Here is a 16,986-nt window from a genome sequence, read left to right on the forward strand (position 1 = left end):
TTTTTACTAGGGAGAGACTGTCAGGTCCTTCAAAGGGCGCAAGGATGAACTTCTCAACTGAAAATTACTGTTCTCAGGAGTGTAAAGAGCGGCCCCACAGTCTCATAAAATTTTGGAGAGATCAAAGCAGCATCATGCAGAAGTCTCGAAATTTACCACCAACTCTGATATTTACAAGCTCTGTGACCCCAGGCCATTTACCTAACCTCTCTGAGCCTCTGTTTTCATTTATAAACTGGCAGGGATAATAATAGTAACCTATATGGAGGGTTATTGGAAGGATTAGACCAGGTAAATTGTTTATAGGACATCTACTAGCACATGGAAAGTGCTCCAATGAATGTTAACTTTTATGGAAACCTATATGGTCTGCCCCCCGATAGGACAGTGGTATTAAAATAAAGAGCTGAGTCTGAACGTTTTAAAATATACTTATTACACAGTAACGTAGGTTGGGCACACCAGTTCCCTTATCTTCATGATAAGAGTATTATCTATGATTAGAACTTTCAACCAGGCCCCCAAATGATGCCACCTAAATAGTGGCTCCCAGATGTAGCATGTAGAAATTCCTTGTACAAGATCAGAGAGAGCTTATGTTTGTATTCAAGGTCCCAGAAGGATTCCTAGAGGGAAATCATGCCACTGACAGATACGAATCTGTTTATAATATGTATAACAAGCCATTCCCAAATGGTCACTTGGAGTGAGAGTGTTACTAACAAACTGCCCCTCCTGGATTTCTCATGACCACTCTATGCCGCAGGTACTGTTTTAGTCTCTAGAAAAAAAAACTGAAGCTCAGAGACGTTAATGACTTTCCCACTGTCACACAGTAAATAAACAGTAGCCTGGGCCCTCCAGTGTCTGACATTAATGGGAACATCCATTTATCTGAGGAAAAAAAAAAAAAAAGGTTAACCTCACCCCTTTTAGAGATGATAGTGGTGGGGAAGAAGAGAGGAGCAAGGACAAAAATTCCAGCCATCAACCTCTTTTGTCGGAGGGCAGAACTAACCACAATTACCCCAGAAACAAAATCAGACACCGGGGTGAAAAGACAACCTTTCAGAGAATCTAAGGACAAGTTAAGCTTTCAACGGTGTGAACCTTGGATGCCTTTTTTTTTTTTTTTTTTTTTGGTTTTCTCCCTTCTCCATTCTAACCTGTTTGTCACTGGGAAATGAAATAGTTTTGGTTTGCAAGCTGTCTCCAGGGAGTGGAGCAAGACTTTGTGTAATAAACAAGAGCCACTGCCAGAGCCCCCTGCTAGCCTCTCCAAGGCCACACTGCCAAGGAAACCTGGCATTGTGACAACAAGGTCCATTCAGCACGACCAGTGGTCACTGAGGAGTGACTCTGGGAAGGACGGCCAGGTAGGACACCCCCAAGCTCGGCCCGGGAAGAGAGCAGCCTCCCGGGAGCGAGCTGTACAGTCTCTTAAAATCCCTCTGGCCTGGAATGCCAGCCACGTACAATTGTGTGCATGGGTGTGTGTGTATGTGTACACACATGCACAGAGTTTTCTAGGAATAAAGGTTTAGAGCTTTCAGCAAATTCCTAAGAGCCTGCGACCCTCTCGGGAGAAACCACAGTTGGGAGAAACACGTACTCTGATCTTCCAGAAAAGAACACCGAGCTCACCACTTTTATTTCTGGAGCAACTGAGCCCAGGCTGTCAGCCCACTTTCCTCTTACAAAACCCTAAGGCACTTAAAAGAGACCACAGGGGGAAAAAAAAAAACTCAACCCCCTTTCTAATCTTAACCTAATCCTCCTTAAACCTCGCCTGACCCAGGCCACCAGGAACCCTGCCAGTGCCAAATGATATGATGTTTATTCAGCTCAGGTCTTAGCCTGCTGCTCCTGGGCCACAAAATCAAAGAGGAACATGTCAGCCACCACCTGCTGATGAGTGGGTAAACAAAGGGCCAGTCAAGAAAGAGGAGGACCAGTGTTTGAGGACAATGCCTTTGTGTAGTTCTGGCTCAAATAAGGACACAGCTCCTAAGGAACAGTCTTGAGACATGCACAAACGCTGTGCCAAGTGGTTCAGAAGCCCTGGTACAGCTGTTCCTCAGACGCCCTTTGGCCCCAGCTGCCCCCTGAAACCACACTAGGGTGCCCATGACACGGTGCCCCCTTTCCCAGAAGACGTTGGCAGAATGACAGTTTGTGAACCTGTTAGGTTTGTGTGGGAAGAGTGCTTTCCAAAGTGTTCTCAGACAAGTAAGAGTGTCGTGGAGCTCAGAAGGCACGGCCTGACCCCCATTTTACCAGGACAGCTGTTTTGATCTATTTTCTATCTGGGGGATCTGAATGAGATTTCGGGGCAGGGAGTTAGTCCTGTTACTAAAAACGGAATGCTCGCAAAATGCTCTTGAAATAGCAGCTTTGGCCTCTCCTTACCTGAGAGGGGCTGATGTGGAGTAAGTCTCCCAGATCCCGAGATGTAGCAAGCCGGGTTTATTCTCTCTGTTCTCTGCTTCCCTTCTCTCAACAAATGCCTCCTCAGAGCTCTTTCTGTGTGTGTTCGAATCGGCTTCGTCCCCTCAGGAATAACTGAGAGGGGTGGCTAACAGTTTTTCAGGTTCTTTTGTGTGCTGTGCGAGGCGCTGGGTTTTAATGGACCCCAGGCAGCCGTTTTTGGACAGTCACTCTCCTCTGTTCAGGTGAAAACAGTGGAACAGAGACACAACAACTACAACAACAACATCTACCAGGGCAGTGTGCCCGGCTCCTAAGAGACTGACGGGACAGACAGTCGCCCGGATGGGGGCTCAGAGCCCGTGTTCTTACTCAATGTATAATGTCGCCTCTCATGTTAGAGCAAGATATATGTGTGTGTGTGTGTGTGTGTGTAAATCAGCTATATGTTATTTTTATACGTTAAAAATAAATAGAATCTGACCCGGTGGGTCGGCCGAGGGGTCCTGTCCTGGGGGCTTGTTCTTTGGGGATGTGAGCAATCTGTCGACCAGACACCCCCTCCTCTAGGTAAGACTAGCTGTGGGAGGCGAATTTCTGGCAGAAACACCATCACCCCTGGGCTGTAGCACTCCTCTGTCTTCCAGTTTCCGCGGCGCAGTTGGGATGAGTACCTGCGTGGCAGTAGACAGGTTGGGACCGGCCTGGATTCCATCACATGCCCTGGGCGACGTCGCGCTGAGGCCCCTGTGCTCTCCTGCCTGCCCGGTGCTGAGGCTCCCCATGTAGGTCTGCGAGAATCTCACTTCAGCCATCTGCCAAGCCAATTAAATGAGACCACGATCCCGGTAAAGGGCCAGCATCCCCCATCGTTATACCCACGTGCACAGCTTCTAACTGAAAGGAAACTTGAGCGCAGAATTCTAAATCCCAACCCAAGAATGGAGAAAAAGGCCCCAGTGAGAAAAATGGGACTTGGAAATGAAGGGACATGGGACTCTATTTAGAGACTACGTTAATTGAGATGAAAGGAAAATACAACCATATCTTACAATAATATTTCTGGGAAGGATACCTAATTATTTGTCAAGTCAGGATTGCCGCTATAAATGTGCAATAGATGTGAGGATTTGGATTACTTAAAGTTTGAAAAGAAAATGTTCTCTACAAATATTCATACAGAACTGTCTTTGCTGCTATCAAGACTGGAACACATTTGTATCTCCTAAGGCAAAGAGATCACAAGTAGGCAGAGACAGGCAGAGAGAGAGGAGGAAGCAGGCTCCTTGCCGAGCAGAGAGCCCGACGCGGGGCTCCATCCGAGGACCCTGGGATCACGACCTGAGCCGAAGGCAGAGGCTTTAACCCACCGAGCCACCCAGGCGCCCCAAGGAAGCAGTTGGGAAGGAAGCTTTATTGAGCAACTGCTATGTGCCTAGAGCGAGACTGAGCAGTTCCTGAACAACCTCGTGAGCCATGGATTGTTTCAGAACTTCACCAAGTCATTCCTAGATTTATCCCACGGTGATTCTGTGCTTATTTGGATTTTTCTCCAAATAAATTTTTCTGATGAGACCCTCAGAGCCCTTCCTTCTACCGTATTTATCTGGACCAGATAAAAACCTGACCAGCTCAGAAATCACAAATGAGATCATCCCAATCTGGACATACTCTTACCTGGTGCTGCTGCTCCCCGTGTTCGTCCTGACCAACTATGTCTGCTACAAGCCAGTCATCATCCTGCAAGGAGTCAGCTTCATCATCACGTGGTTGCTGCTCTTGTTCGGCCAGGGAGTGAAGGCCATGCAGGTGGTGGAGTTCTTCTGTGGGATGGTCACCGCCACCGAGGTGGCATACTATGCCTACATTTACAGCGTGGTCAGCCCCAAGCACTACCAGAAAGTGAGCGGCTACTGCAGGAGCATCACGCTGGTGGCCTACACAGCGGCCTCGGTGCTGGCCCAGCTCCTGGTGTCCCTGGCCAGCCTCTCGTACTTTTACCTCAACGTCATATCCTTGGCTTCCATCTCTGTGGCCTTCGTTTTGTCCCTTTTCCTGCCAATGCCCAAGAAGAGCATATTTTTCCATGCAAAATCCAGCAAAGAAATACGGAAGCAACCGAACAAAAATGAGGCGTCAGATGCACCTTACAAAATTAACACACCAGGCGGTGAAGAGAAGCCCACTTCAGAAATACCCACCATTTCAGGGAACCTGGATGGTGGTCCTTTGAGCAGCCGATGCCGCAAAATGTAACGTTGAATGTTTTTGTGCAGTGGTTCCAAGATCTGAAGGAGTGCTACTCTTCCAAGCGACTATTTTATTGGTCCCTATGGTGGGCCTTCTCCACAGCAGGTTTTAACCAGGTTTTGAACTATGTTCAGATCCTGTGGGATTACAAGGCACCGTCCCAGAGTTCTTTTGTCTATAATGGGGCAGTAGAAGCTCTTGCAACCTTTGGAGTGGCCGTGGCTGCCTTTGCAATGGGCTATGTGAAGGTCAACTGGGATCTTCCGGGGGAGCTGGCTCTAGCCATCTTCTCCATCATTAGCGCAGGCTCTCTGTTTCTCATGCATTACATGACCGACATCTGGGCATGCTATGCTGGCTATCTGATATTCAGGTCCAGCTATATGCTGCTTATAACCATAGCAGTATTTCAGATCACAGTTAATCTGAGTGTGGAATGCTACACCCTGGTGTTTGGAATGAACACCTTCATGGCACTGGTAATTCAGACCATTATGACAGTGATTGTTGTAGATCAGAAAGGACTCAACCTGCCAATCAGCATTCAGTTTTTAGTTTATGGGAGTTATTTTGCAGTTATTGCTGCCATTTTTCTAATGAGAAGCACATATATCATCTACTCAACCAAATGCCAAAAGCAAGCACAGAGCTCTCCAGTAAGTCAGAATCCAGATGAGCTCCACCCAGAGGGACCAAGGAATGTCATTACAGGAACAAAGCTCTGACCTTACGGTAGCCACTGCATCCACTGAACAAGGACCTTCTTGGTCACAAAGTCACTGAGCGCCATAAACTGACACACTTCCAAAGCCTGGATTTCAATGAACCTTTTCAAAACCACAACAAAATCTTAGTTTTAGACCAGATACTACGTGCCCAGCTGGATGCAGTTGACATGACCCGTCACCTCAGTCAAATAGCCGATGTTGGGTACTCCAACGAGTAGCAAGGATTGGGAAGTTCTGGTTTTGGTTACTCCCTAGGACATATCAATGGCATGGAAACAAACCACGAGAAAACTTCAACCTGCAGTTGATGTTCCCCATTCGTAAGCAGAAATACTAACTGGACTGACCCCTTTGCTTGTTTTAGATATTTTATCTTACCAAAACAGGCAAGAGATGGCCTTTTTTTTTTTTTTATCACATAACCATTTGCCTCCCTCTTTCATTAAGTGTATTTCTATATTACTTGCAGTTCTCTGCGAGAATTTCAAAGTCTGGTCTCATTTCTAAGGACCTTTCTTCAATCCTGACAACATGGTATTATTCATAAGCTATTATTTGATTATATCACCTATTTAATTCTGTCATGATTACTTTTTACTTTGTGTTCTGCTGAGCTTTGTTGTTGAAACTTGACCTCAGGAATAGCCCCAGACATTCCTCTGTGCCCAGAGAATGACATTCAAGTCAATTGCTGGGGGCCTTAGGGGTGGCAGTGAGTTTTCTCCCTACTATGACCCTAGATGGGTGTTTCAATGCCGTGTCGGTGTGATCTCTAAAATAGAAAAACTTAAGTAGAAATTTCCAGAGTTTCTAAAAGTATTTGTAAGCAAGAAAACACTGATGAGGGGGAACACCTACTTTTTAAATGGCAGAGATTGTGCTACATAAAATAAGGTGTGCAAAAATATTAAAGAGCCTTTCTAAATTTTTGATGAATTGTGCTGAGAATCGCCTGTGCTTGTGTCCTTTGAAACTTCAAAAGAGGACACATGGAACAGTCTGCCATGGAAATAAAGAATGCTGATTCAAGAAAAAAAAATAATAAATTAAATAAATAAATAAATAGAATCTGACGGTAAAAATAGGAAGACAAAATCGCCCATCATTCCACCATTCGAAGACCACCAACTGTTCCTGTTTGGGCATATTTCCTTCTAGTCTATTTTTATGCATCATTTTTAGCTCTGCCCATTTAAAACAGCTGCGATTATCTATGCATATTTTATTTCGTTTTTGTCACTTAATATGACAACATAACACGATGATGTCTTTAATTAAACATTGCAAATTCTCTATCATTTTTGCAGGCTAAATAATGGTCTCCTAGGTAGAGCAACTCAGTTTAACAAACATTATTGAGCGTGTAATTATGTCCCAGACCCTACGCTAGTCCCTGGGAATGCTGTTTTCTTCAAGGAACTAGCAGTCTGCTGTAGGGCCAGTAAGATACATAGATAACTGGATAGTTGTAATAATTGCTCACAACCCTGAACACCACACCGCAGGCCCCATTCACATGAATGAACTCACTGGATGTTCACAGCAACCTTATGTGGAGGGATGATCTCGGTGATCTCCGCTCTTTTGACAGATGTCAAGGCTGAGGCGTATCTTGCTAACAAGATGGCGCTTCCAGATGAGGTAGGTGGAGGGTGCTCGAAGATGTCCACCTCCTGATCCCCAGAATTTGTGACTATTACTCTACATGGAAATTACCCGTAGGGTAAAATAGTGAAATGTAACATTACCTTAATTGTGAAAGGGACTTCCGCCGCTGTGATTAAGTTAAGGATTTTGAGAGGGGAAGATCGTCCTGGATTATCTGGGTGGGTTGGATGTCCTCACAAGGGTCTTTGTAAGAGGGTGACTGACAATATCAGAGTCAGAGGAGATGTAACAATGAAACCAGAGGTGGGAGTGTGTGTGTGTGTGTGAGAGAGAAGGAGGGATGAAGGGGGAGAGACAGACTGGAAGAGGTTACACCACCTATCCTGAAGATGAGGAAGGGGCCATGAACCAAGGAAGGCAGGAGACTTTCAGAAGCTGGAAAGGCAAGGAAATAGATTCTTTCCTGGAACCTTCAGAAGGAACACAGCCCTGCAGACACCTTGATTTTAGGACTTTTGACTTCTGCAGCTGTATGATAGAAAAATTTATGTTGTTTTAAGCCACCAAATCTGTGATAATATGTTACAGCAGCTGTAGGAAACCCACATTCTAGGATTCAAACCCAAGCAGCTGGACTCCAGAGCTGTTATTCTTAACTATGGTCATATGTGCTAGGCGAGCTAGTTAATATGCCCAGCATAGAGAAAGATACTCAGCAGAGCGTTAGGGAAGGACAGGAGGATGACAACCTGACTCTTTATTTTTTTTTATTTTTTTTTAAGATTTTATTTATTTGACAGAGAGAGAGAGATCACAAGTAGGCAGAGAGGCAGGCAGAGAGAGGAGGAAGCAGGCTCAGTGCTGAGCAGAGAGCCCGATGCGGGGCTCGATCCCAGGACCCTGAGATCATGACCTGAGCCGAAGGCAGAGGCTTAACCCACTGAGCCACCCAGGCGCCCCCAACCTGAATCTTTAAAATTGAGCATGAATGTGAAGACAGGGAAGGCTGAGAAATTGAATTGATGTAGGAAGATATCCGTGATATCGTAAGTGAAAACAATTCTAATACTATGTATAATAATTTTCCCTTTTCTGTTTAAAAATACATAGGCGCATATATTTATAATCATATGCGCCAATGATACAGTCCCATGGTTCTCTCTGGGGTGTGCATTTGTGGGTAAATATAAGAGGAGATTTTCACCTTTTGCTTACATATCTTCATATTATTTGAAAATGTCACCAGACGTGTATTTTGGGTTATTTATTTATTTATTTATTTAAAATAAAGTATATATAATGTACCCTTTTTTAAGTTGGAGAGAATAATATGCTTCAGTGGGATATAAATCTTTGTGCATAAAACTTTGTGCTTTTCTAGGATAATTTCCTTAGTATGGAAGATTCTTGGAGGTAGAGTTGCTGAATCAGTGGATAGAGACATTTGGAAAATATGTGTATTAAAAAATAATGGAAATGGTATTGGACCAGTCAGTGAGCCAAAATGAAACATAGGAGAGGAGAGCGGATATTTAACCTGGTGAGCAGAAGGTATGATGGTTTTCTACTCCTATGTGCAAGCTGATACATTGTATACTAGTTCCCTAGGACTGCCATAGCAAAATACCACTGACTAGGTGGCTGAAACAGCAAAAATTTATGTTCTCATAATTCTAGAAGCTAGATGTCCAAGATCAAGGTGTCAGCATGGTTGGTTCTTCTCGAGACTGCGCTCCTTGACTTGTAGATGCCCTTCTTCCTGTGTCTTCATAGGGTGTTTTTTTCTCTGTATGTCTGTGTCCTAATTTCCTCTTCTTCTAAGGACATCAGACAGCTTGGATTAGGATCCATCCTAATGACCACATTTTAACCCAATTACCTTTTTATTTTATTTTATTTTTTTAAAGATTTTATTTATTTATTTGACACAGAGAGATCACAAGTAGGCAGAGAGGCAGGCAGAGAGAGAGGAAGGGAAGCAAGCTCCCTGCCGAGCAGAGAGCCTGATGTGGGGCTCGATCCCAGGACCCTGGGATCATGACCTGAGCCGAAAGCAGAGGCTTTAACCCACTAAGCCACCCAGGTTCCCCAACCCGATTACCTTTTTAAAGACCTCTTTAAAGACTTTATCTTCAAGAATGGTACTGTACGCTGAGGGTGCCTGGGTGTCTTAGTTGGCTAAGCAACTGCCTTCAGCTCAGGTCATGATCCTGGAGTCCTGGGATCCAATCCCGAATTGGGGTCCCAGCACCATGGGGAGTCTGCTTCTCCCTCTGACCTTCTCCCCTTTCATGCTCTCTCTCTCTCTCTCAAATAAATAAATAAAAGCTTAAAAAAAAAGAATGATACTATATTCTGAGATACAGGAAATTAAGACTTCAATTATTTGAATGGGGGGGGGGACGACATAATTAAGCCCATAACACGTGGAAAAGAAAGTTCTAGAAGACTGCAACCCCAGTGCATAGAATTTCTGTTCAGCGTGAGAAGGATTAGTTTGTAATATCTTAACATTTTCCATAATGGAATAGAGCTAAAGAATGAACACCATGGTTATGCTGGTTTTAGGCTCATTTTTTCCCCAGCGCTGTCTCAGTGCCTTTCATGGTCAGCTGGGCCGAATGTGAACTGATTAGACTCTTCTCTGACTTTTTCTCTTTGGAAACTGAATCTGCTCTAATAACTGCATGACTTTTTCTGAGTACCATTGTGGTACCACTTTGCCCCTGCAATCTATCTCCAAAGACAGCATGAGAAGGCAGAGAATAAATCATGAATAGGAAGAGAGTTTGGCTCCCTTCCCCCCAACAAAATGTCACTGCAGCTTCTATGTGCCCTTTGTCTGTCTTTGATTCAGATCATAAATATCTCCTCTTGGAGTGAGAAAAGAGGGTGAGGGTGGGATCCTGAGCTTTTTCATGAGGTTAGAGTACATCACCAGTAAAGAGGTTTGTAGAGTCTAGATCTGAAGTCAGAAACCATTTCAGTAAAAAGCCCAATAGAAAACATTTTAGCATTGCAGGCCATAGGATTTGCTCTTATGAATACTCAACTCTGTCGTGTAGCACCAAAGCAGCCACAGAAAAACATTATTTAAAAAAAAAAAAGCATTGTCATGTTCTAATAAACTTTATTTATAAAATAAACAGTGGGCCAGTTTTAATCTATGGGTTGTAGTTTACCAGGCTGAACAAAAAGTGTGTAGTGAGCCCAGAATGATCGACTATGAATTATAAACATTTATTTCTTGATTTATTTAATAAATTACATATCTCTGGGGCACCTGGGTGGCTCAGTCAGTTAAGCAGCTGCCTTCAGCTCAGGTCATGATCCAAGGGTCCTGGAATCGAGCCCTCATCGGGCTCCCTGCTCAGTGGAGAGCCTGCTTCTCCCTCTCCCTGTCGCTTTGCCTACTGGTGCTCTCTATCTCTCTGTCAAATAAATAAATAAATAAATAAATCTTAAAAAAAAATTACATACTTCTGAGTATGAAGCATAGTCTGATTTTTGCTCAACACACTTTGTTCATTTTTTTAAAAAGATTTTATTTATTCATTAGATCACAAGCAGGCAGAGAGGCAGGCAGAGAGCCTGATGTGGGGCTCGATCCCAGGACTCTGAGATCATGACCTGAGTCGAAGGCAGAGGATTAACCCACTGAGACACCCAGGCACCCCCACTTTGTTCAATTTTATTATAAAGCAGAAAGCTTTGAAAATCAGTTTAATAATAGCATATTTCTGAACCTGAAATATAATTTTCTTTAAAGATTTTATTTATTTATTTGAGAGAAAGAGAAAGCACTCAACAAGGAGAAGCAGATTCCCGATCTGAGCTCAGTTCCAGGACCCTGGGATCATGACTTGAGCTGAAGGCAGACCCTTACCTGACTAAACCAGCCAGGTGCCCTGAAATTTAATTAAAAAAAATTTTTTTTTGCCACATAATGCTTAGGTTAAACCTGACACAATTACCATGCTATACTTACAAAACAAGGAGCAGAGATAAAGGTCAGAATAAGTCCCAATGACTTGGTGTTTCATTCAGTCTTTCATTTAAGCAAATTTGCATATGGGTTGTGTGCAAGTGACTAGAGTGAGTCCTCTGGAGAAGTCTTCAAAGTCACCAATGTTTCTCTCCAAGCCACGTGAGAAAAGATCACCCTGGCCATGAGTGATTAGTCTGGGGGAAATCATGTGACCGCATTAGAACAAGCAAACTATTCCTGTGGAATTTGAATCTAAAATGGAATACCATGGCTGGCAGAGCATAGAGCTATTTCATCAAGAAGATAGTTCATTTGTTCCTGCCACTGGGGCTACATGGGGTGCTCCCTTTTCAAGGTTGTTTGGTTTGTGAAGGAGACTAATAAGAAATAATATTGAGGGACGCCTGGGTGGCTCAGTCGTATAAGCGTTTGCCTTCAACTCAGGTCATGATCCTGGGGTCCTTGGATCAAGCCCCACATCAGGTTCTCTGCTCCACCAGGAGCGTGCTTCTCCCTCTCCCTCTGCCTGCCTCTCTCCCTGCTTGTGCTCATGTGCACACGTGCCCTCTCTTTCTCTGTCAAATAAATAAAATCTTAAAAAATATATATTGAAAATGTAGTTTGGGGTCAGCTGTGGTGAGCCTTCAAACCCAGAGGGAGGAGCCTGAACTCTACTCTGTAGATAAAAAAATGTCCTTTGATACCATGACTGATTTGAGCGAGTTAACGATAAACCGGCAGATACAACGTCCACATCCAGGAAGTGCTCAATATCTGGTTGAGTTGTGCTCGGTGAATGGAAAACTTAAAATCAGAAATGTTTGCCGTTCCCTGAAGACCTACTAGTTCCAGTGCTAAAGCAAGAATTCTCAGCCTCAGCGCTAGTGACATTTGGGCTGGAGAGTTCCTTCCTTGTTGTGTGTGTGTTGGCGGGGGGGGGGGGGCTGTCCTGTGCATTGGATGGCATTTAGCAGCATCTCTGGCTTCTACCCACTAGATACTACCCAGTTAAGATATGACAGATAGAAATGTCATTTATCCAGACATTGCCATATGTCCCCTGGAGGACTATATTAGTTCCCTATTGCCGCTGTAACAAATTACAAGAAGATTAGTGGCTTAAAACAATTCAAATTTATTCTGATACAATTCTGGAGCGTAGAAGTCCAAAATGAGTCTTGTAGGGCTAAAATCAAGTTGTTGGCAGGGCTAGTTCCTTCTGGGGCCTCTGAGGAGAGAATCTGTTTTTTTGTCCTTTTTTGGCTTCTAGGGGCCATCTATATCCCTTGGCTAGTGGCCCCTTCCTCCAGCTTCAAAACACAATGCTCCAATCTTGGCTTCTGCCTTCCCATGACCTTCTCCTCCACTCTGACTCTCCTGTCTCCCTCTTAAAAGGATCTTGTAAGGATCCGTTGGGCAACCTGGATTACGTAAATTAATCTCCCCATCTCAGGATCCTTAATCTCATTTGCCAAGTCTCTCTTACCACATAAGGTAATGTTTGTAAGTTCTGGGGCTTAGGACATAGATGTATTTGGGGGCCCATTATTCAGCCTACCAGAGGAGCCAAATCGTTCTCTGTTGAGAACTACTTCTCCAAAAGAATAGGGTCATATGACTGATTTGAGTCCCAGGTCCTCCCTACCTACCAGCTATGTTGCATTGTCTCCTCATCTGTAAATGGGGCCTGTAGTAGTACTTAACCCACAAGTTTATTAAGACAAAAACTGAATCCCATAAAGCAGTTATCAAAGTTTTGGGCATATGGTGCTCACTACACATTAGTTATTAAAAGCAAAAGTAAGTTTCAACCTGAGATTTATAAATACGAGGGTCATTTTCATGAACACACAGAGAGAATGAGGGTTGTCTCTAAGGAACACGTCCCTGGGTAATTTGGAATGTGTTGGCATAATTATAACTCATTTGGGGTGCTTGGGAGGCTCAGTCGGTTAAGTGTCTGCTTTGGCTCAGGTCATGATCCTGAAGTGCTGGGACTGAGCCCCTCATTGGGCTCCCTGCTCAGTGGGGAGTTTGCTTCTCCTCCTGCCCCTCACTCTACTCATATTCTCTCTCAAATAAATAAAATCTTTAAACAGTATAACTCATTTAAATATGACATTTCCTAATGCTCAGATCATTCTTAAGTGGTACACGAGGGCACATAGAATTTCTCCAACAAGTGCTTATATTTATTGAAATGTGCTGCAGGCCAGTCTCTATTTTGGTTATTTAATGCTCACAACTACTCCAAGACATAGGTAATGGTATTATTCCCATTTTACAGATGAAGAAACTAGGCTGCGGAGAGATTAGGATCCCGTCCAAGTTTACTGTGTTACTGAGAGAGGTGAGCTTCAGTCAAGCAGCCTCTGTCCAGAGTTCCCGTTTGAATCTCTGTTTATACTGCCTGTGTGTGTGTGTGTGTGTGTGTGTGTGTGTTAATTGTGGTAAACACATGCACACATATACACACACACACAAGATCCATCCTCTTAATAAATGTTTACGTGAACAATGCATTATGGTTAACTATAAGCACATCTCTAGAGCTTTTCCATCTTCCATGACTGAAACTTTACACACTGAACAGCAACTCCCCATCTCTCCCCCTCGCTCCCCTCAACCACCACCGTTCTACTTTTGGATTTCTATGCGTTTGACTATGTTAGATATTACAGAAGTGGAGTCTTTTTTTTTTTTTTTTAAAGATTTTATTTATTTATTTGAGAGAGAGACAGTGAGAGAGAGCATGAGCTAGGAGAAGGTCAGAGGGAGAAGCAGACTCCCCATGGAGCTGGGAGCCTGATGTGGGACTCGATCCCGGGACCCCGGGATCACGACCTGAGCCGAAGGCAGTTGTCCAACCAACTGAGCCACCCAGGCGTCCCCAGAAGTGGAGTCTTGAAGAATTTGTCTCCTGTGACTGGCTTTTTCACTCAGTGTAATGTTTTGTTTGTGTTTTTAAAGATTTATTTATTTATTTTAGAGAGAGTGAGGGTGTGGGTGGTGGTGAGGGGGCCAAGGGAGAGAGAAACTCAAGGAGATTCCCTGCTGAGTGCCGAGGCCGACGTGGGGCTCAATCTCATGGTCCTGAGATCACCACCCAAGCTGAAACCGAGAGTCGGTCACTCAGCTGAGACTGCACTGTCCAGGTGCCCCCACTCAGCGTAATGTTTTGTAGGGTTCATCTCCGCTGTCACATATGGCAGAAATTCCCTCCTTTTAAGGCTGAGTAATACTCCATTGTGTGTATAAAGACCAGCCTTCAAAGACCAGCCCTTTTCCCAAACCTAGTTACTTAGATTAGGTAGATAACTTACTTAGATTATTTAGATAACTTACTTAGATTAGGGACCAATAAAGGTAGTTAAACAGAACATGAGAATAGGAAAGTTTTCAGAGCGATGTCCCTGTCTATATTCTTGTGTTATGCCCAAGTATATCTGTAACTATAATGACTGAGGGATTCTCGGACCAGGTGAAGAACAAAATATCCAAGATTCGTTTGTGGGATGCAGTTTGTATCCTCCATTTCCTCCTCCTTTTTAACTCATTGCTGCAGAGTCCTGAGTTCCACCGAAGCCCCACAGATTCCCTGGGGAAGACACCAGAGAAAACGCATTTTAACAGGCTCCCCTGACAATTCTTCCCCATGCTGAAGTTTGAGAATACTGCTTCTACCATTTCTAATCTCAGCTCCGGTTCATCAGGGAGCTGCTTTCTCCTTCATGGAAAAATCACCATCTTAATGATCACTACCAGGGCTGCCTTATTAACTAAAGAGGGCACAGAGACGCAACACTCTCAATGGTTGACAATTATTGCATGGTAATTCCTGCCATTTTTGCTTCCCACAAGGGGCATTTAAACAGCAAATGGCTATTACCTTAACCAATCGAAAAGAAAATAACAAAACAGTCAACTAAATTTGTTTTTGGTTGGTAGAAGAATTGGCTGCCTGTGTGGTGCATCATGAAGGGTCAAGAAAGACTCATGTTTGCAAATAAATCCTCTCTGTCCCACCAATCTCCCCAGGGAGGGTAGATGCGGGGGTGGGGGACAGTTCTGCATTTTGGAGTCTCCTAAATTCCAAATACATTACCTAGAGGGTATAATAAGTTATACATTAAACTGCTGTGATTCAACCACAGCTTAAAGAAGATTGCAAAATCAGCCATGAGGTAATTTAGCAAACAACCAAAGAAAGCCTTGAGAGAGTTAGAATAGTATATTTAGATGAGCAGGAAAAAATGAGGCAAATTTGAGAACAGAGACTATTACAAAAGGCTGAGTGAGTAAAGGGAACCAGCACCTTGTCTTTTCCCGTATTTGCCTTTATGCACCTTACACTTCTTCTGAAGAAAGAGTCAGCACACTTTTTCTGTGAGGAGTCCCATGGTAAATGGTCAGGCTCTTTGGCTCAGCTCGGCCATTGTCATACAAAAGCAGCCATAGAGGATACGTAAATGAATGAGGGTAGTTGGATTGCAATAAACCTTTAGGTGTGGTCCCTGAAATTTGAGTTTTGTATAACTTTCACATGTTCCAAACTTCTCGTTATCCTACGGGTATTTTCCAACCATTAAAAAATATGAAAAACAGGGGCGCCTGAGTGGCTTAGTGGGTTAAGCTGCTGCCTTCGGCTCAGGTCATGATCTCGGGGTCCTGGGATCGAGTCCTGCATCGGGCTCTCTGCTCAGCAGGGAGCCTGCTTCCCTCCCTCTCTCTCTGCCTGCCTCTCTGTCTACTTGTGATCTCTCTCTGTCAAATAAAAAAATAAAATCTAAAAAAAAAAAATATGAAAAACATCATTCGTTCAGAGCCAGCCAAAACCAGAGGGATGGACAGGTCATAGTTTGCAGACCCTTGTTCTAAAGCAAAAGCCCTTTGCTATTTTAAATATATACCCCATGCTCTTCCACTTCTCTGTGTCTGTTCTGCTGTTTCTTCTACGTGGAATGTTTATTTTCCCATCCCTGTACCTTCACATGGTGCTCACCGCCTGGTTCAGTTACCGTCTCCCTTCCAAAATGGCCTCTCCTCCTCCATTGTCTCCATCTGCACCTCTCTCACAGCTGCCATTGTTTCTGATTTGCATTGGCCTAAGTGCTTCTTGGGTCAAGACCGGCCCTTCAGCATTTAGGAAACAGTATAAGATCAGAATAAGAATAAAACTGAAAGAGACCTGGAAGGACATGCCTGACACCTGTAGCCAATTGAATGGTGGCCCCTGAAAAGGTGTGTCCACCTTCTAATACCCTGGCCTTGTGAATGGGAACTTACTTGGAAAAAGAGTCTTTGCAGGTGGAATTAAGTTAAAGATCTTGAGAGGAGGGCGCCTGGGTGGCTCAGTGGGTTAAGCCGCTGCCTTCGGCTCAGGTCATGATCTCAAGGTCCTGGGATCAAGTCCTGCATCGGGCTCTCTGCCCAGCAGGGAGCCTGCTTCCCTCTCTCTCTCTTTGCCTGCCTCTCCGTCTACTTGTGGTCTCTCTCTGTCAAATAAATAAAATCTTTAAAAAAAAAAAAAAGATCTTGAGATCATTCTGGATTTCCCACATGGGCCTTAAGACCAATGACATGGGTCTTTATAAGAGACAGAGAAGAGGACACGCAGAGTAGTGGGCCATTGAGGACCACCCAGAGTTGGAGTGACGCAGCCAGAAGCTGGAAGAGATAAGCAAGGAGTCTACCTTAGAGCCTTCAGAGGAAGTAAAGCCCTGCTAACACCTTGACTTGGGATTTCTGACTCCAGAACCGTGAGAAAATCCCTTTCTATTGTTTTGGAACATTTGGTGTGTGCTAACTGCTGTGTCAAGGCTAAGAAACCTCTCTGTAAGTTAAATATTAATAAAGTAATAGCTGATATTTATTTAGCATTTATCTTGTGCAGCTTTACATAGATGATTGTATTAAATTTTCACAACAATCTTATGAATTTGGAACCATGCTTATCCCTCATTCGGACGGGGAAACTGACACTCA

The 16,986-nt window shown here is 43.9% G+C and overlaps 1 pseudogene across 1 annotated transcript; it reads left to right on the forward strand.

Moving 5' to 3' along the window:
• The first annotated feature begins 3,807 nt into the window (after positions 1 to 3,807).
• Positions 3,808 to 5,567, forward strand: LOC111153658 (annotated as a pseudogene). Its single transcript, XR_002641024.1, has one exon. The product of XR_002641024.1 is annotated as a thiamine transporter 2 pseudogene (transcript).
• Positions 5,568 to 16,986: the final 11,419 nt, after the last annotated feature.

Source organism: Enhydra lutris, unplaced genomic scaffold (assembly GCF_002288905.1).
Source record: "Enhydra lutris kenyoni isolate GAN:26980312 unplaced genomic scaffold, ASM228890v2 scaffoldscaffold33, whole genome shotgun sequence".
NCBI lineage: Eukaryota > Metazoa > Chordata > Mammalia > Carnivora > Mustelidae > Enhydra > Enhydra lutris.